This window comes from Bidens hawaiensis, unplaced genomic scaffold (genome assembly GCF_021521415.1).
Source record: "Bidens hawaiensis isolate Kalapana, Puna unplaced genomic scaffold, B.hawaiensis_p1.1 tig00004868_1, whole genome shotgun sequence".
NCBI classification, from domain to species: Eukaryota; Viridiplantae; Streptophyta; class Magnoliopsida; order Asterales; family Asteraceae; genus Bidens; species Bidens hawaiensis.
This window is the reverse complement of record NW_027491307.1, coordinates 1,723,460-1,731,770: the sequence shown is the minus strand read 5'-3', so window position 1 is coordinate 1,731,770 and position 8,311 is coordinate 1,723,460.

The window sequence follows — 8,311 nt, the reverse complement described above, 5'->3', positions numbered from 1 at the left end:
TTGCATGTGATACTTGCTTCAAAGAATGTGTCTTGCATGCATTTGGATATGCTTGAGAGTAGTGACATGAAAGTGAGTTGGTAGCATTCCTTAATTGGTTCAAAGTAATCAAATTATTGACCCAAACTCGAATACAATGGTTCACTCATCCTAACTCGCATACATTTCATTCCTTGGTCGCATTCACAACCTCAGTCGGATACAATACTTAACTTATCCACCTACTCGCATACAATCCTTAGTTTCTTTCACCAGACTCGCATACATTAATTCACATACAATACTTAGCCAAAATTTCTCTCCATTCCATACTCGCATACAATCTTCCAACTCGCATACAATCCTTAGCCAAAATATTTAATTAGTTAATAATAACCTATCGAGTTTAGAAAAGTTTTGGTTTTCGGTTTTGTAATAAGCTCTCGGTAAAATTGAGTTCTTGGTTTTTATTGGGCTTTTGGTTTTTAATAAGTTTTCAGTTTTTTAATGGGATATCGGTTTTAATGTGATTTCGGTTTAGATGAATCTTAGTTTTGTGAGATTTAGGTTTTAGGAGATCTTGGTTTAACAGAGATTTCGGTAAGCATTAAAATCCAAAAATTATTTAAGGTAAAAATATTTTGGTTCAAATTGTTAAGGATTAATTTTATTTCCCAAATTTGTTTAATTTTGTCATTTATATTCTCAATAATTATTCAAATTTCAAAAAATATTTGGAGATTTGTTTAACCAATTATTACAAATTATTACAGGAAAAACACAATCATAATGCAAATTTTAACCAAAATATGCATTATTTTAGAAAAATCCATGATGAACACGAAGAACATCACTGGAAAACCATAATTTTTATTAGGTTTTTAATGTGAAATCGGGTTCTAAAAGTTTTTAACAGTTTATATATAAACCGATTTCAATAAGTACAAGCATAACAAAAATAAAAATTAGGGTTTATCAAGACTTTAGATTCAAGTCTTCTGGTTTAAAGATTTAATGGAAAACCATAAAGAACCGATTAAACAACATTGGTCTTTATTAGGTTAAGGATGGTATTAGGGTTATTGAGAGGATGATGTTTGAGTTATTGTAAAGAACCCGATTTAGGAGAGATGAGGCACACAAAATTGTTATGTGTGTGTGATTTGGTTATGACATTAGTACTTACCTCTCTTTATATACACCTAAGGGGAAACCCTTTATTAGTTAATTAAATGTAATATGACGCATCAACAATTTTCAAACTAATATATAATAAGGTATGATTAATATTTTGATGTAATATTATATAAATGATAATGATGGCCATACAAATAAGTGTGTGTATATATATATATATATATATATATATATGTTCTTACAACACCATTATTATTTATCCTGTCTTGGGGCTGTTAGTGTTAGTAGGTGATGTAGATGCTCTTTGAGGGCTCAAAAGGTAGCTCTGCTACATTGGTCCAGCTGAAAAAGGATTTGTTCGTACACCTTTTGAGGATGCTCATGAAAGGTAGCGATTTATTTGCTCCCCACGATAGGAAACGATGTAACGCTACTATTCGACCGTTTAAAATTTGGATATAGTTCAACGACTTGGGGGATTTCACCTGCTGGATCTCTTCAACCTTCTCTAGGTTGGCTCTGATTCTTTCTTTCATTATTATTTCCCCCCATAATTTTCCTTCCTCTACTCCGACGGAGCAATTAGCTGGATTTAACTTCATGTTGATACTGATTATCCTTGTGAACGTTTCCGTTATGTCTTTAAGTATTGTTGTTTCTGTAGCGCTTTTGATTACTATATCATCTGCGAACACTTCTAAGTTCTTCCCTATTTGTTTCTTGAATACTTTATCCATCAATATCGGATACATTGCCCTTGTGTTTTTCAACCCAAACGACATCTTTTGATAACAGAAAATACCTTCGTTGGTGATGAATTTCGTCTTGTCTACGTCATATTTTCTCATTTGTATTTTCTGATAGCTGTTATAGGCATCTAAGAAGCATTTCAACTTGTATTCAGCAAGAGCATCGACCTTCACATCTATTTCTGGCAAAGGATAACAAACCTTCGGACAAGTGTTGTTTAAATCTTTGAAGTCAATGCACATCCTCCACTTATTATCTCCCTTATTCACCATTAGCGGATTGGCTATCCATGACTGGTATCTCATTTCTCTAATGACGCCTGCATCCAAAGGTTTCTACTTCCTTAGTGATGACCCGACTACTATCTGCCCCATGCTTCTTTTCTTTTGCTTGACATGCTCAATAGATCTGTATACTTTCAGCAAATGCTTTGCTAGTCCTTTCGTGACTGCTCCCATATCCGTACCTCCCATTCGAATACGTCCATGAATCTAGACAATAGACCCCACTATCATTTCTTTACTGTTTCTGACAATTGTGTTCCTACTATTATCCCTTTCTCTGGAATTTTTGGATAAATCATTCATTCCTCCATGTTCTTCTCCTTGTTTACCACAATCTTCCTAGTTTCTTTTATGATTTTCCTTACCTCATCTACTCTTGGCAAAAACTCTGAAGCTAGTGTGACAACCCACTCTAGCATGGGAAACTTGAGTTCTCCGTTGATGGTTGACACTACTGCACCTTGTACATTCATTGCTGATCTTCCCAGAATTACATTATAAGTTGAACATACATTAACGATCAAAAGGGTCATGTGCAAAGTTCGATATTGCTCCCTGCACCGATGTGTATTTCCTTTGTTATATGACCCACGCGTTGTACTACTTCTTAGAGAATCTTACCAAAGGAGCTTCGACTTCTACCAACTTTTCTTTTTCTAATGGGTTTAGTTGATTGAAAGACTGAAAGTACATGATTTCAGATGAGCTTCCTGTATCAAGGTATGCCCTTCTCACCCGTCGTCCTGCGAATATGATTGATATGATAATGGGACCTTCTTGCCTCCCATTCGTGGGGCAATCTTTCGAAGTGATTGGTTGGCTCATCCAATCTTCTACATAACTATGGTGTGGCTTCGACCCCGGTGCTCTTGCCTACGTATCATCCCTACGTCCATTCATGTCATTCAGTTTTCAAATGTCTTGTTTTGTATGCCCTTTAGTAGTTGTGGCAACTTTCCTGACTTCACCGCTCTTTCTATCTCTTTGTGAAGCACCCAACAGTCGTCTGTGTGATATCCCTTTTCGTTGTGGTATTCACAAAAACGATTGGAGCCAGTAAACTTAGTGGGCCTCTGCTCTGAGGCACTGGAAATTTTACGTCGTCAGTGGCTAAGATTTCTGACGGTGTTTTCATCAGGTCAGCCAATACAACTAGTTTTGTCACGGTTGTTGGTGCGGAAAATCGAAAATGTGTCGAAGCATTTCTGTCTTGGACTCTCGGATAGGGTTGCAGCCTTGGCTTACTCCAACATGGGCTTCTTTCTGGCTGACACTGCATTGGTTTTTTCTATTGGTTTCTGGGCCGCATGTTCTTTTAATCGTTATTGACTTGGAATGCACCCTGTTCCCCTTAATGAATGGTTTCGTCTTATCCATAACCCCCTCCAATGTAACCGGTAGATCTTCATGAAGTTTCTCCACCAATTGGTTGTTTCTTACTGTGTGACAAAAGGCGTAAATTTTAACGTGATCTTCCGCAACAGCCACCTCCATGATTTCTTTGTTGAATCTTTCCATGAACACTTCCACTTTCTCACCATCACTCCTCTTTAGATTGTGCAATGAGGTATGCTCTTTTGCGCATTTCTTTCTTGGCTAAAACTTTTCAAGAACACTCTTTGTATTTCTTCGAAGCCATCTAAGCTTCATGCTTGTAACTTTTCGAACCATTTTCGGGTTGCTTCAGTTAACGTCTAAGTGAACATATAACACCACCCCGACATCAACCATCCTTTCACCTCGACTTCCCCAATTAATGAGAACGAATGGTCATCTGGGTCACTCGTGCCGTCATATTTGTCGATGGAGGATGGAAATTTCATTTTGGTTAGTAACATGGCATTTATGATCATTTTGGTAAATTTGGATTGTGTGTAAGCTGATGATTGTTTGTAAGGTATGGAAGTCCGGCGATTGTATGGTTGTCTCTAAGTTGATCATTGGTGCTACTGTATTTTGCGTTCTTTGGATAGTTGTCGAATGTTGAGTAAATGATCCAAACAGGTTTTGTCCTTGCTGAATAATGGCATTGTTGTTTCTGGCCTTGCGTTTTGGTTTCAAGTGAACGGGTGTGTTATTTGTGGTCCCAACGACCATTGTCCACCGGAATTTAGCAGGTGAAAGTTCTAAAATTAAGGTTGTGGTATAGGTCTGAGAGTGTGTATGTCTGGGTGCGTAAAAGTCAAGTTTGGTGTCAATATCAGTATTTGTGTGCCTGTTTGTGTTGAACTTTATGTTGGTAAGATTATATGACCATATGGTGTTTCCTACTGGTGTTGTGTTTACAACGCTTCCGACGGTTGAGCCTTCTGTCACTGGAGTTTCGAACAACTTTGCTTATACCGATTGCGTCGTTGTTTCCTTATGATGTTGCGTTTTGAGGTTTACAAGGAAATCTCAGTTTCTTCGCAAGAAATCAGCCCCCAACTCCTCGATGATCTCACTTCCAACTCGATTTCTTCCTCCTCCTACTCCTTCGGAGCTTCACTGTTCTTTTCCGTCATGACATCACTACTCATACCCTCTCAAAAACTCACAAAAATTTTCCGTAAAAGTCAAATTATATCACTGGATGGTGCTAATGTAGAATCTTCAAAATTACAGACCAAGACGGGCTCGGAAAAAAGATAATATGAGTAATATTTTAGACAAGTATGAGAGGTTATATGAAACACATACTTAAAGGTGTGGGTATTATTGATGAATCATATATAGGTATTGTTAAGATTATTTATTGCTGCTTATAGCGATAATATGACATCTACAGTTTGTACTATTGTTTTTTGTGGCCAACCAAATGGTTTGACTGTCCTGTATTCTCTGCATCCATTATCTCATCATTTTGTCTTTTCTAAACGGTCATTCCTTGTGTCCATTGTATAGCGATGTCAACTCATTAATACCATTGATCCTTTCAGGGTGTTACCCTTAATCAACAAGCAGACCGAAGGCAAATACAAAGCTGCTTGCGATTTGATCGATCTTGAAAGTGAAGATGTGGAGAGGTTGAAGAAGAGGCTGTCTAGGTTCTTTGACAATTAGGATAGTCGAGAGGAGGCTTCAAATGATAATGCTCTTAAGACACTTGGAGGTTGTGATCCAAGTGCTCGTACGTCTGTACTTTCAACACATAAGGCTGGGGTGGTGGAAGAATATGAGTCAGACAGTGACGAGTCTCATGTGTCTGATAATGATGCTAATGATGCTGATGAATGTGACGATGATGATGATGAATATGATGATGATGTGCACAATTCTTATGATGAAGATGATGACGATGATGGTGGTGTGGTGGTGATGGTGATACCAGTGTTGGGAACCAAGGGGGTGACACTGTCCCTAATGATGTTGAGGTACAGGATGTTGATACTAAGACTAAACATTGTTTCAAGGAAAGCCAAGACATGGAGAAAAGGGTTGAAGAGCAGTTCGAGGGTATTGAAGACAACCTGTTTTCGGACCTCTATCTCCTATTGAGGGAGGCATTGATCCGCTGTATGTGGTCGATTATTCTGATTAGCCCACCGATGTCACGACCGGTCCTTCTTAAGCATCCTATGAGCCGGATGTCTCGAGAGTTCCAGCCATTGTTGAAAGACATCCTGTAAGAAGAAGTTCATTGGCATTAACGATCGGTGCAATTTCCCAGACTGAAATTATCCCTACCATGATGCCAACTTCATTCAATTCAGCAAATGGGATCATGTCAATGAACGGTGTGTGTTTCGGAAAGAAAAGACGATCACTTATCTTCACCACCATAAGATGCATATATTGTCATAATTGGATCCGAACTTCTTTGCCCGACAAAAGAACAAAGCCTTGAGGTTTGAATGTTTTTATAAAAAAATGGAAGTGCAAGACAAAAAGGGGTTAGAAGATTATAAAGTCAACGAAGGCAAGAAAATCACTCACCCCACAAAGATAAACGAGCTCACCGGACAATCTATTGAAATCTGGAAATACAAGTTGCCAGCAATGATCTGATGTGCGAAAAGCTATATAAATAAATACTAATAACTAATTCTCGCAATTCAACACTAAGTCTTAAATTTATAAAACCAAACAATCCTAACTAAACTTTCCACAAACGGCAAGTGTACTGATCGCGTAGCAGCACAGTCTAATGGAAGTCCGGATGTCGAACACAAAGACACGTGAGAATGGCTAAGATGATTAACCCTAATCTAAGTCCTGCCTAAATAATATATGTATTTATCTTCATTATTTAAACTAACTAAAGTTAACTAACTTAACTTAACGAACTAACGATAATAAGAAAACGAATCACCTAGGTAGGATGACGTAATGGATATAAGATGACATGGGTGCCAACATGTGGTTGAAATCAGGGTTCTAAAGATGAGCTAACATAGGTGAGGTCAAGGCAACTGGAACCTATGATCAGTTTTACCAGAAAACCCTAACAACGTCTAGATAGCTTTTAATTCGTGGTTGTTTATCTACGTACCCTAATGACTCATCACTTGGTCCATGTCTAAATCACAGATCTCACTAAGCCTCGAGCTAATTACAAACTTAGGAGAAGATGGGTAATTCAATACTAAAGACAAAATAACTTAACTTACAAACTAACCTAGTCAATAGCTGGAAAACCGCATGTGGTCTCGCCACGACTAACCAAAGCAACTGAACCTGGAAGATAAGCCGACACCTAAGGTTTTGGTCCAACTCAAAGGTGGTGAACCTACTGAATTTAATGATCCAAGACACACAAACCCTAATGGTATGCCTACCACAATCAATCAACACACACAGTATTAACCGAAACATGCAATTAACGTGTACACGGAACTAATTCATGCAATAATCAATTACACGGGGTACATGCAACCTGAGATACCTCTATGGCAGCGGGTATACACGGAATAATATCACAAAATATGAACTTTACTATATAAAAACAATTAACCACTTGTTAAGCACCCTAAACTAGTTAATTTAAACCGTTAAACATCAAACTTAGGCGATTCAAACAAGTTTAGCCAACCATAATGAATGAACAGCAAATAATAATCATAATTAAGCTCAAAGTATCTATTACAAACTGATTGGAACTTGTTTCAAAGTCTAAAACTCAAAAACGAATTCATAAACGTTAAAACAAGCAAAACCGACAACCGGTTGATGAAACTCCATACGGAAGCTCCTCCTTCTTGGTATTTCATCTAGAACTGATATTGGATGGCTGGAATCCAGTATATATTCGTTCAGAGGATTTAGGGTTATTAAATATATTATTAAACTTGATAAACAAGCCAAACTAGGTCCAAAACAAGCCCATATAAGGACAAAATAGTCGTGGTGATGGATTTGGGCAGTCTTGGAACACCCTAGGGCGTCGCGCCACATGACCACCAAGGAATAGGTGGCCGCGTGGCGCGGCCAGGTCGTTTGGCTGGTTTTTTTCATTTTCTGACTCGCTTATCTTCAAACGTGAATACCGGCTTCATCCGAATCCCGTTTGAGCTGATTCTTTCTTCAGTAAACTCATTTTCGCTCTCTTCAACATAGGACCTATCATATACACAAACATTTAACTTCATTTAAGAAAAAGTTATATTCGTGAACGGTTTACGCACATATAACACAAAAATGAGATAAAACGATATGTGTTTCGCAACACATCATGGTCATATCGTTTACCATGGTGATGCTTTGATGATGATATGCTAGATCCTATCCATGGACGGAGCTTTGATCACCTGACCCGCAAAGCTGTTGTCTACTACAACCTTGGAGCCAAGCTACGGTACTTCGATAAGCATGAACTTTTTCGGCCAGGCGAGCATGACATCTAGAAGTTCAAGCAGTCAACTTTGGGATATCTAGAGACCCAAGACCTCTATTTTCACTACACTGGCATCGTCAACAAATTCAATTAGTTAATCGATCGCAACATTGAGAATTAACTGTTTGATTGACACGTCTCGTACAATTATAAAAGCCTAGAGGGAGATTGTTAGGAATCGTTTTGTTTATAAACTTTAATAGGCTAATGTATTAGATGATTATATCATGTATGTGTTTTTTTCTTTTGTTTAGCTTGTTGTACTGGGCTTAAGGTCATAAACTATGTAATTGCCCATTTGGCCGGACCATGAGGCCCAAGTAAATAACCTGGGTGCATAGGGTATAAA